Source organism: Vigna unguiculata, chromosome 9, assembly GCF_037176805.1.
Source record: "Vigna unguiculata cultivar grain cowpea cultivar isolate G323 ecotype 2 chromosome 9, ASM3717680v1, whole genome shotgun sequence".
Lineage (NCBI taxonomy): Eukaryota > Viridiplantae > Streptophyta > Magnoliopsida > Fabales > Fabaceae > Vigna > Vigna unguiculata.
Window position 1 is genome coordinate 13,497,182 of NC_140800.1, and position 13,992 is coordinate 13,511,173.

Here is a 13,992-nt window from a genome sequence, read left to right on the forward strand (position 1 = left end):
AGAATGTGTGTGGAACGTTTGATAAAAAATAATTCTGGGAAAGTGTGATATTTTTAAAAAGCAAACCAAAGCTGGAAAACAATACTACCCAGTTTCAGATTTTAAAGACTACAAATATCCCATCTTCCAAATGTCCTCTAAAAGTATTATTTTTAAAAAAAATATATTTTTTGAAGTATTAAATTTTTAACATTATGGGACAAGTTAAATTTTCAACTTCAAAATAAGGGTGACAAATGACATTTAAAGGCATAACATTTCCTCTCTTTTGAATAGTTCATGCCATTAATGTTGTAGTCACACAATACTTGAGCATTAAGAAAATTAACCTTCTGAAACTACGTTTTAGAAAAAAAAAATATATTCCAGAAAAAAGAAATTAAAAAATGATGCTAAATTAGTAAGTTTGGATAAATAAAATTTGACTGTTCACCTTTTGCAAAGTGTCTTTCCTCAACAATAGTTTTAAATTATTGTTATTTATATCTCTCAATTTTATAAGTAAATTTATAGAGGTGTAAATAACAATTGTCCATTTCTTATGTGCATAAGTTGGATTCTAAAATCTTGCATAAAATTTGAGTTTACTTTCAGACAAACGGAATAAAGTTAGATTTTATATGATAAATTTATTAATTTATAATAATTATTTTAAAAATTTGGTCTATGTTTCTTAAATTCTTTGATGATATATTTTTAAATTAATATATACTTTAGGCTTTGCTTTGGTTTAGTTTAATATCTTTTGAATATAAATGTTTACTTGTTCAATTTATTTAAAAATATCATTTGTTTTGATTAATTATTTAAGGAATTTTGCATAACAAAAGCATTTTCAGACCCTTATTAAAAATAGTGAATGGACTAATTAAGAGTATAAGAATAACAAAATAGTTACGTCGTCACATATTTTATAACCAACATTAAGTGAGTTAAATATGTTTTTGTCCCTTAACTTTAAGTGAATTTTAGAATTAGTCCATTTCGAAATTTTAGACCAATTTAGTCATTCATCTTTCGAAATACATGGATTTAGTCTTTTTAATCAAATTTTGTTAGGTTTATTTGATGTTTCATATGCATTTCAGGATTGTATTTGAGTTGTTTATAATGTTTGACATATTTTTGCTTTAATGTTAAGTCAAATACTATTACGAGACACGCTTGAAATGTCAAATAAACTTAATAAAATTTAATTAAAAGGACTAAATCCACATATTTCGAAAGATGAAAGACTAAATTGGTCTGAAATACGCTAATTCCAAAATTCACTGAAAGTTAAGGGACCAAAAACATATTTAACCCTAAATAAATTTATTATCAAACTATTTTAAGATAGAAATAATATTTGCTAGACAATTTTTTACCATTGAAAAATCACCTATAAATAAAAAATATATATAATTTATTGAAAATTTATAATGGCAATTAAAGAAAAAAAATACTATTTGATTTTCCAAATAAGTTAATGTTAGACATTACTAACACTACATGAAAATTTTATTAAAAAAATGAAAAATTAAAAAATGAAAGAAAAACATGGAGGACCACACCACATCCATGATAAAATTATATCAGACACATAGTAAAAAAAAATGATGTATTATGAAAAGAAATCACAATTTCCTTCATGAAAATCATTCCATACTTTGAAAATTTTCTTAACATATTAAAAATTTTATCATTAGCCAATTCTCTCACATTCCAAAAGAAGTATTTTTTTTTCAAAGATTTTCTGCTTTAGAGGATTTAGTATTTACTTTCTTTGGTCTACTCTTACCAGGTATTCTTGTAGTTTGAACTGGTTCATCATCCTCTCAAATATTAAAATCTTCTCTATCATCACACATATTAGTCTATTTATAAGCTATTTTTAATTCCTCTAAAAAACGAGTTTCCTTATATGTCAAAGGATTAGGAACTGCCATTAAACTACTATGAGTTGAATACATATCATCCAAGAAATCAGATTCCACTTACACACTACCATCTAGATTCTTAACAAGAAAATATTCATTTACAACACAACTATTATCATGATTACCCACGAGTAGTTGTGACAAAGCAACAAGTTACATCTGCACTATCACAAGCTCCACCACAAGTTACAAATAATTTTATTTTCAATTATCAAATTAACCTTATTTATTTACTTGTTACATTAAAAAAATTAAATACTTCTAAGAAAAATGGTTAAACTATCAAACTAAACTTTTTTCTTTAATAGTTACATTAAAAAAATAAATACTTTTAAGAAAAAGTCAAACGATAGTGTATTAAACAATTGTCAAGTCAACAGTTGTTAAACAAGGTTTAAAAATTACGATAAATTATATATATATATATATATATATATATATATATATATATATATATATATATATATATATATATATATATATATATATATATATAATTAGAATGAAAAACATATGTATTACTTTTTATATTTAATGAGTAATATATAATATGAATAAAACTAATATTAAAGAAGCAATATAGTTAGATTTGCCAGAATCCAATTTTATAGTGGAATAGTGGTGTATACCACTATTTTAAATGGATAAGCAATTTATTTTAAATATTTCTTTGTTTTATTGTTTTAAAAGTAACAAAGTAATAGTTGAAAGGTTTAAAAGAGGAAAAATATGTGTATCAAATGGGAAAATTCTAGTAAATATTATTATAGATATATTACGTCATTGTATTTAAAATAAAACTTAATTTCAATATAACTTAATTTTAAAAATATTTATTTTAAAAATGATCTTTTGATTGAAAAGAAATTGAATGTACAAATTATATTTCAAATTGATATAAATTTAAATAGGAGGTTCATCCCTATTTAACATCAGTGGTTGAACTAGAAACATTCATAAATCTTATTACTAAGTGTGTTTATTACTAAATAAATTATGAATTATTTATGAAATTTATTTTTTTCTCTTTTGATGATGTTTAAATTAAGAAATTACATTAATTTTTAAAGTGTAAAAGATTATATTGTTTGCGACTGATAGTAAATATACATTTTAGGATTTGACTTAACTTGCAATTTTAGAGAAAGTGCTTCAAATTCATGAAAAATTTATAGTAATTTAGACAAGATATTTAAAAATACCTTATCAATCATGAGAGAAAAGAGAAGGGAACATGTCCTAATTCAAAGTTATTTCCACAAAATACAATGATAATGGTACGATGTAATCAATGGTGGATCTTAACCAATATTGTTAGGAGAGTCAAAATAATTCATTCAAGATTTCTATACTTAATTACTGTCAGTAATGCAATAAATTAGAATATATCATTTAGTATAAAGATAACTATTAAAGAAATCACAGTATATAAATGATTGTCATTTAATAAATTTGAATATATCATTTAATATAACGGTAACTATTAAAGAAATCACAATATATAAATGATTGTCATTTCGTCCTTGAAATCCTTGACCACCACCAATAATTGAATCATAACAAAAAATTGTAGATATTTCTATTTCAATGTAAATAATCATATTGTTGACCAAAAAAATTGTCTTCCATGACAGAAGATGATCTTTATGTTGGAAAGGTAGAAACATGTAGACTTAAAATAAGACGAATTAAACGATCAATCAAGAAAAAAATAATTGATTTTACTTTTTTCGGCAAAGATTGACATGGTTGATAAAATCGGTTATGAAAAAACACATACTACAATACTTTTTCTTCTATATTCATAAAAAATTGAATAGACTTGTGAGATAAAAAAATAATGATAATAATTAAACTAATATTTCACTATTAAGTGAGATAAAAAAAATATTGTTGAATAATGGAAGAGAACATAGGAGAAATAAGAGCAAAAATAATAAGTCTTTCTTTTTACAAACAAAAGAAAACAAATGAGAGAGAGATTAATACCATATTTAAAAACTTAAAAGACAATAAAAATAAATAAATAAATAAATATCTTAATAGTTTTTTTTATTCTTTACTATATTTTATTTTATATTTTATGATTTATTAACATTTAATATTGTGCCTTATAAAAGAAAAAAAAGATTCGTAATTTAATTTCTATCCATTTTCAATATACCATATATAATTTAAAAAGTTTTTCTAATTGTTACTGTGCATTCATGAAACTAAATTCACTCAAACATGTATTTGGCCACCACAAGGGTCTCACGCATGTTTAAAAGTAGACCCCTACACCTATAGCAATCTAGGAACAAAATGTAAAAATACAATACAAAACTATGGCACCCATTAGTATTTGTTTTGCTGTGGTGCAAAAAATTGGGGGGCCATGGCTCCCCCCTGTCCCTTCTAAGTACCGCCACTGGAGGTAATTATGTTATGACGATAGAAAATGTTCCTTTAAAAAAAATAGCATGTAAGATAAATTACAATATCCAAATGAAGTATATAGTGACCTAGAGAAAACATTATTTAGTATTCATTTTAAAGGTATATGGTATATTTTGTAATATATTTTTTTAAAAAAACCTAAATTAAATAATATATAATTTAATTACTAAAATTACAACAAAATGTATTAAACTATTCAAAAATTATTTGTATTTGATTTATTAATTTTTCATAAAGAGGACACGAAAAATGTGAAAATGTTAGGAAATTAATATAGTAGATTCAACGAGATGAAGGGAGGAATAGTAAGATTAGAAATTGAGAAGAAAGTGTGAGAGGAGAGAACCACGTATCTTAGAAGCATTCCCGACATCATCAGTGGCATTCCCAACATCATTCGTGACTGTCATATTCTTGGTGGTTCCGGTGACATTGGTGATGACTTTTTCATCTGCAACGTGGAGTCCTTGGCCAACATTATTTCTATTAGAAGAAGTGGGCGTTGAAGTCCCATTATCAAGGTTAGAAGTTTTGATTTTGGCTATGTGTAACAAGATTTGCGTAAGGAATCGAAATAAATTGTTTTGGCTACTTCTACCAGTATTTTTTGTTACGCGTTAATAGATCCTATTCATTATTACAAAGCCATAAATATTATATGTAATTATGCTTTTATTTTTTGAACATGTTTTGTGCCCCTTTGATACGAGCTTCTCATGTAGGGTTTGGATATGTCTCAAACTTTGAAACTTTGGTTGTTGTTGCTGGGAAAAGAGAAATTTTTATTGATGTGCTCTAGCCCTTTTTTTACAACTAGTTTATATAATTAAACTTTTTTCTTGAGTTTTGTTAATAGATTTGTTTAGTAGTATAGATTATGATTTTACATACCTACTTACAAATGATTTTGAAAATTTTCATGTTTCACTTGGTTCTATTTTATTTTAATTTGTTATATGAATTTAAATTGGATTTCTTGATATAATTTAAGCATTCTTATTTAGTTAACAAACTCCAGTATCAAAGGTTTAAGACAATATATTATTTATAATTAACAATGTTTCTGCTATTAATATTAATGTTAATGTTAATGTTAAAGTAAAAGTCCATTGAAAAATTGAAAGGACAATACTATCATTGATTTATGCCATAAATGGATATGAAAAGATTAATTTTTATTCTTAACTTACTTCATGTGTCATGTGTCAATATAATTTCTTAAAAAGTTACACCCACGTAGGCATGTAAAATATGCATATAGTGAGTTTACTATGGGTTAGCAAGAAAAGCCAAAATGGACTAATAAAGTTAATAAATAAACAAAAAAAGGTAGTATACCAAATAGAATTTAAAAACTATGAAATTTGGTTTTGGATATTTTCCAAGTCCTATTTTACAATGATTTAGTTCAGGGAGGTTTAATTGGACTATTAGGGATAAATAGAGAATTAAAAGCTGTAAAACACTTAATAGGTCTTAGAAGCTCTAAAATTTGGTTTGGTATTTGTTTTAAGTCTTGTTTTATTCCATTGTTGACTAGTATAAATCACATGGTGTATTCTTCCATTATGAAAAGTGTTGATTTCATATATATCTTCAATGTACTCCATTTTCCATACAAAATAAACTTAACTAAGAGTTGGTTGAGTTGTTAACTTGGGATAACATGAAGATAATGAGTATTGGATGAAACAAACAACTTATTGTTAATATTTTTCATTTCTCACAACTTAAATTTGTGAAAGAATTGAAAGATAGGAGTTGAGACAAGACATGAATCCTTGAAATTCATATTTTAAAGGGAGAAACTTTGGGAGTTGGGAAGGATGTTTCATGTTCTACTTTGTGTTCCATCAATAATGTAGTTCAGAGTTTGGTTTAAAATGAAATTCTTTTGCGTAGTAGAATGAGTGATAATCATACTAAAATTGAAAAGATACATAGGTAATTAAATTTGAAAAGTAAGTGTTTAAATGTTTAAGAAGTCAACATTTATACATAATTTATTTAAGAAGTTTTGTATATTAGAATGATAATATGTTGTATATTATGCATGAAACATTAATCATATATTTTTATATGCATAAATTGTTATAGAAATATATTAGGAAGGGTTAAATATGTTTTTAATCCCTTAATTTTTAGTGAAAATTGTAATTAGTCTATCTTCGAAACTTTGACCTAATTTAGTCAACAAACTTTAGAACTACGTGAATTTAGTCATTTTAATCAGATTTTGTTAAGTTTATTTATCATTTTAAATGAGTTTCATGATAGTTTCTTAGCTAATGTTGAAGCAAAAATGTGTTAAGCGGTGTAAACAACTTAAATGCTATCATGATATGTGTTTGAAACATTAAATAAATTTAACAAAATTTGGTTAAAATGACTAAATTCGTGCAGTTATAAAGTTAGGGAACTAAACTGAGCCAAAGTTTCAAAGATTGACTAATTCAAATTTTCGCTACAAAAGTTTCAAAGAGGGACTAATTCAAATTTTCGCTACAAGTTGAGGGACTAAAAATATATTTAACCCTATTAGGAATAATGACATATGTTTGTGTGGCAAAACATTATAAGTAAATTTGACCAAATCCATAATGTTTAAACAATTACAAGAATTAGATCTTATTTTTTGTTATACACACACAAACATGTATATTGTTCTTTATCGTATTGCAGATATGATCGAGGTATGTATATAAGGTGATATGCATTGAAAAAGTTAACAAGATGTTAACATATAAACAAAAGAGGCAATTGTGGCAAATAAAGTGTTGTTAAAGAGAAACAAAATGTTGGCAGTGAGATTAATTGTATTTGAGTTGAAAGTGATTGAACTAAATAAGCTTGTAATTATGAAAGATATTCCTTATACAAGTAATGGGGATGAAAAATTGAGGAAGACAACATGTATTGTGAAAATGTTTCAAATGATGGATATATAGAGGTGGATGACCAATCAGTAAGTCAACCATTAAACTTGTACAGTCAAATGAAAAGTTTATTGAGGAACCACATTTAAAGTGTTACAACATGAAGTCTATGAATGACATATGAGTGAAATGAAAGACATGAAGAACAAGAGACCTTGATTGCCATTATTAAGGTAGGCAAATGTGTATTGGTTTTCTAATGTTATATTAATATGTTATAATCATGTTTATGTTTTTGTGTAATTGGTCATTAGTTATGGATTCAAAGTTAGAGATATCGGTAGATATTATGTTGGTTTATGTAGGACATTTTGCATAAAATTTATGTATCATTGAACAGTGTACTAAAATTATGTTCATTGAAGTGTTTATTTTAGCATTTTGTTTGTTCATTTATTTACCGTTATGATACTTGTTAATAAGGTTGGTTTACTGATAATGATTTTCAATATACAACTATGTTACCAATTAAGTAACTTTGAAAGGTAGTTTTAACCATGAAGAAACGAATGAATTTGTATGTTTTAGTCTATGACTTTTTAAATTGTCATGGTATTGTGAGGATGGGTTGTAGGTTTAGTAGAGTGAATGAATGAAAATTTATGTTTGTGTTTTGTTTAACTTTGCATTAAGTTTATGACACTTAAATAAACAAATTTAAATTATGGCAATTAGGATTGACCCCTTCAGGGAAGATGCACAACAAAATGTTTGATCAAATTGGTTGCAAATGTGGTTAAGTGGATTTTACGATTGGTTAATTAACCTTATCAATTTGGAGTCATTATGAATGACATGAATCCCTTATTAATGCATTCATCAATGAGTCATTTAGCCTAAGATGCCCCTTCATGGTTTCTGGTGAGCATAGAAATTGCATGAATGAGGCTAAAATATGAATGTATAAGGTATTTTTGTGGTCGACACATTTGTTGGGGGAAGTTTTATTGTTGTCATGATTGATTTTGAACTTGAAAATTGATTGGTTGAAATGATTGACCAATGTTGTTAAGTATTTTGTGTGGTGGATTAAATGTGTATACTAGTTATAGAATCATTATGAATTTCATCAATTCCCAGGTCATGCCTTTCTCACTTAATAGTCTAATGGAAGACATCCACTGATTGTCTTCATTGCATAATTTGATTCTTCACAACTTTCATCGTCATTGCCAACAACAATGTTTAAACTCTCGGTAAAATGTTATTACATGTGTTTAAAAGTTGGTTAAATGTATGTTAGGTTTGAAAATCATGTTAAGTTACTTAAAAATGACAATTGTCTTAGCATGAATTCTGCTAAAGTGAATGGATAAGGTATTTGTTGTGATTGGTGCCTTGGTTTGGAGAAGGATGATGGATTTTATTAGATTTATAAATTGGTTGGTTAGAAAGATTTATGAATGTGGTTAACTTTATTGTTTAGTGGGTTAAATATGCATATTAGTTGTGAAATCCTTATGCATAACATCAATCCCTTGGTCCAACCTCTCTCACTCAATAATGCATTCTATTATGTGCTTTGATACCTTACATTGCATGATTTTGTTGTTCACATCCTTGAACTTCATTGTCAACAATAATGATTAAACTAATTCTAGAATGTGTTACATATATGGTTGGTTGTTAGTTAAATGTCTATTAGGTTTGAAAATCATGTTGACTAACTTAAGAATGAGCATGACCTTTGCATGAATTGTGTTAAAGTGAAAGGATTTTTTTTTATGGTTGAAACCTTCGTTGGTGGTAAGTCTTTTTTATTCCATGTTTGATTTTAGACCTAAAAATTGATTGGTTAAAATTGTGGCATATATGGTTAAGTATGTTGTGTGGTGGGTTAAATGTGCATATCAGTTGAGAAATCCTTATGAATGTTATCAGTCACATGTTCATGCCTTAATGACTTTCATTGCATAAGTTTTTTGTGCACACCGTTGGATTTCATTGTATGTAATAGAGGTTAAACTTTGAAAAAAATGTGGTTACATATTGTCAATAATTGGTTAAATGTATGTTAGGTTTGGAAATCATATTGATCGACCAAGGAATATTAATGAACTTTGCATGAATTAGGCTAAATTTAATGGATAAGCTATTTTTTGTGATAACACAATGGTTGGAGAAAGGGTAATTAAATCCATGACTGATTTTGGACCAACAAATTGTGGTTAACTCGGTTGTGGTGTGTTAAGTATGCATGAGTTGAAAAATCCTTATAAATTTCATCAACCATATGGTCATGCTTTGATTCGCTAATAGTCTAATAGAAGATGTCCTTTGAAAGCTTTCATTGCATAACTTTGTTGTTTACAACTTTGGACTTCATTTCCAACAATAATGATTAAACTAATGGTCAAATATGGTTACACGTAGGTAGTAGTTGGTTGAATGTGTTTTAGGTTGAGAAATACAATTCTATGGCTAAAAATGAGCATGACATTTGCATGAATTGGGCTAAATTGAAGGGTTAGTAGGGAGAAGAGTGAACTATTGAAACTCAAAGTATATATGCAAGTATCACATAAGAATGTATATGAGTCTGTCTTATTCAGATGCAAGGAATGGCTTTTATAAATCTTACAGACTGCCAGAAACAACACATTAGTGGCACTAAAATAGGAACAAATAAAGAAACTAGCTAAAGACCTATTTAGCCGTATAAAATAAGAGCTTTTATTGACACGAAAATAACTAACATTTCCCTCCCTTAAGTTTTAGCTTATTTCAGTAAATTTAACTACACCAAGCATGTGTTTGAATTTCTCAAATTGATCAAGCTTCAAAGCTTTAGCCATTACGTCAGCCACTTGTTCATTAGGGCTACAATATTTCAGTTGAACTACTTGATAATTTACCAAATCTCTGGGGAAGTGAAATCTTCAATTCAATATGCCTACTTCTTCCATGAAAAACAAGATTCTTGGATAATTGAATTGTAGAGTTGTTGTCACACAAGATATTAGTGGCTTCCTTTTCTTCTAACTCAAGATTCTCCAAAATTCTTCTAAGCCAAATGCATTGACAATCACAAAATCCTGTAGCAATATATTCATCCTCTGTAGTAGATAAACTTACTACATGCTGTTTTTTGTAAGTGCATGATATGGCTGCAGTTCCCATCATAAATATTGAACTAGAGGTGTTTTTTCTATCATTTAAGTCCCCTACATAGTTATTATCGCTATAGGCTATGAGACTCATTTTCTTTCCTTTTTTATGGAAAAGATCGTACTCAATGGTGCCTCTTATATACTTGAAAATCCATTTTGTTGTAGCCCAATGTGACTCCTTTGGATTAGCCATGTATCTGGTAATTAAACTTACTCCAAACATCAAGTCTAGTCGTGTAACTGTGAAGCTGCCAACAATTTATTTAAACTTTGAAGCATTTATTGGAGCCCCTTCATCATCCTTAGACATTATAGTCTCGGGTACAATGGGATTTCGAACAAAGTTGTTGTCCATCATGCTTAACCGAGCTAGTACCTCATGTGCATACCATCTTTGACAAATGAAAATTCCTGCATCATTTTGTATTACTTTTACTCCCAAAAAATGTCTCATTTTACCCAAGTCGGTCATATCAAACTCCAACTGCATTGAGCTTTTGAACTCTTCATATACATCTTTACCATTTCCAGTAAAGATTAAATCATCCACATAGAGACTTTTTTTTAGTATGAATCTTTTTCGTGAACAAGGTGTGTTCACTAGAGCAACATTCAAACTTTTCTTTGGCAATGTAGGCTTCTATCTTACTGCACCAGGCTCGTGAAGCCTATTTAAGCCCATATAGAGCTTTCTTAAGTTTGTATACATGGTTTTCTCTCCCTTTCTTGATGAAGCCAATAGTTGTTGAAAGCACACCTTTTCTTGAAGTTCACCATGTAAGAATGCACTTTTGACATCGGTTTGGAATACCTCCCATTCCCTTTGAGCTGCCATCGCTACCAAAATTCTTACTATGTTAAGTCTAGCAATAGGAGCAAATACTTCTATATAGCTAATTCCAATTTTTTGGGCATAGCCTTTAGCCACTAATCTGGCTTTATATTTCTCTATCTAACCACGTTCATTGAGTTTGATTTTGAATACCCATTTCACGCCAATGGGTGTACTACCGTCTAGAGGATCTACAAGTTCCCATGTGTTATTCTTTTCAATTGCTTTAATCTATCATTCATCGCTTCTTTCCATTTCTGACTTGTGCAAGCTTCTTCAAAGGATTAGGGATCTTTAGAATTAGTTTCATCATCATTGGCAGTAATCCATTTTCTTCTATAAATAGATTGGTCTCATAGTCAAACATCCATAATGGTTGTCTCTAAGTCCTGGTTGCCTTCCCTTCAGTTAGAGAATTAATAGGTGTTGAATTTGAAGTTGGCTCGAGTGTTTCGAAGTGATCATCACTAGATGTTATGTGTTGAGGTGCAGATCCTTCATTTGCAATTTCTTCAACGCCTTTGTTTCCCAAATCAAGAGCAACAGGTATACCTCTATCTTTATTCACGTCCCAATGCCAACTTTTGTCTTCTTCAAACACTACATCTTTGCTTACTATAACTTTGTTTGTAATGGGATCAAAGAGTTTGTAAGTTTTTGCCTCATCACTTACACCCAAGATAGCACATTGTTGACTCTTTGCATTTAGTTTGCTTATCTTTTGATTTGAAATATGGACATGTGCAACACATCCAAATGTTCGAAAGTAATCAACATGTGGCTTTACTCCACTCCACACCTCTTCTAGTGTTCCTTGATCTACTGTAGAGGTTGGACTTCAATTTTGTACATGAACACACCACCGTATTACCTTAGGCTAGAAGGTTTTTGGCATTTTCTTGTCATGAAGCAGTGCTCTCACTGCATTCATGATTGTGTGATTCTTGCGCTCTACAACTCCATTTTGTTGAGGTGTGTAGGCAACTTTCAATTGCCTAATGATACCATGATAGCTACTGAAGTCTAAAAACTCTTTGGAATTGAATTCACCACCTTTGTCAATTTTCAAACAAGCAATGTGTCAACGTATGCTTTGAAGCTTTTGAATGCATTAAACGTTTCATATTTTGCATGCAAAAAATAGATCCAAGTTTTACTACTATAATCATCAATAAAACTTGAAAAGTACCTTTTTCTGTTGTGTGAAGCCGGTAAAATGGGACCACATACATCAACATGAACTAATTGGAGTCTCTTTGATGTTTTCCATGAACTTTGTTTCGGTATAAAATCTCTATGTTTTTTCCCAATAGGGAAAGTGATGCATATAACCTAGGGAGTTTTCAATTTTGTATCGTTTCCAAGTTTGACAGTCTTATTGAGCCCTTCTTCATTCATTTATGTGAACCACTGCTTATTTTCAATCATATGATAACTGCATCCAGAATCTAGAAACCAATCTTCCCTCTGGACAAGTTGTGTCATCTCTTCAAATGCCACCAACAGAATCTCAATTTCTTCCTCTACTCTTTCCTCAAATATTTCATAATGAGTTTGCTTCTCCACTCTTGGACATTCGTACTAAATATGGCATAGTTTGTGACATTGAAAACATTCAATAAGTGCTTTATTGAATGCTTGTCTGCCACGTCCTCTTCCCCTTCCACGACTTCCTTTGCTATCACCACGACTTACTCCCCATCGATCTTCATGAGTGACTTTCAGCACTTCTTCATCAAGTTGAAAGCTTTGCATTCTCTACTCATCAACGATTAAGCTGCCATGAAGTTAATTGAGACCTAGGGTACTCAAGTCGTTGGACTCCTCAATTGAACATACCACATAGTTGAAATTTGGGGTTAGAGATATAAGTATCTTGCTAACCATTGTACTTAAGTCTAATGATTCACCATTCGTTTTCATTTTGTTAACTACACTGAGAGTTTGTCCTAGACAGCTATCAATCTTCTCGCCATCTTTCATGGTCAATAGTTGAAACTCTTATCACAATGCTTATAGTTGAGCACATTTGACTCTTGTTGATCTTTGTTATTTCTACTACATGGAACTCCATATTGCCTGTGATGTGCTTTTGTCTATTATTGTTTCAAGAATCTCCTGATCAATAGCCTGGAACAAGTAGTTTTTTACTTTCAAATCCTTTAGCTTGTTTCAGCGACATTCTTCCTCTATGCTTAGTGGGTGTGGCTCCAAGCGTTGGTATGCCATCTTCTACTAGTTGCCACAATTCCTTACTACGTAAAAAGGTTTCCATGGTCATGGACCAAAAATCATAGTGGCCATCAAACCTTGGGATAGCCAATCGAACAAACTTTTCTGATGTGGACATCCTTGCTTTCATTGGATCTAGGTATCCTCACTTTGTTTGCTTTCACACTCTATACCAAATTTTTCTTCACACTGAATCTGGATATTTCTTCTCCTCACATATAGCTCAATCACACACTGGATCAGGCCCCTTACGGAGATATGATACCAATTGTTGAAACTTATAGTATATATGCAAGTATCACACAAGAATGTATATAAGATTTTGTTTTATTCAGATGCAAGGAATGACTTTTATAAGCCTTACAGACTGCTAGAAACAAATTACCAGAAACAACACACTAGTGGCACTAAAATTGGAACAAATAAAGCAACTAACTAAAGACCCATTCAGTCCTATAAAATAGGAACTTTTATTGACACGAAAATAACTAACATGATCAATTATATGAATGATTTTGGACATA

The 13,992-nt window shown here is 29.3% G+C and overlaps 1 pseudogene; it reads right to left on the bottom strand.

Annotated features, from left to right (window-relative positions):
* Window positions 1-11,618: 11,618 nt before the first annotated feature.
* On the bottom strand, window positions 11,619-13,517 carry LOC146883574 (uncharacterized; annotated as a pseudogene).
* Between the last annotated feature and the right edge of the window lie 475 nt (window positions 13,518-13,992).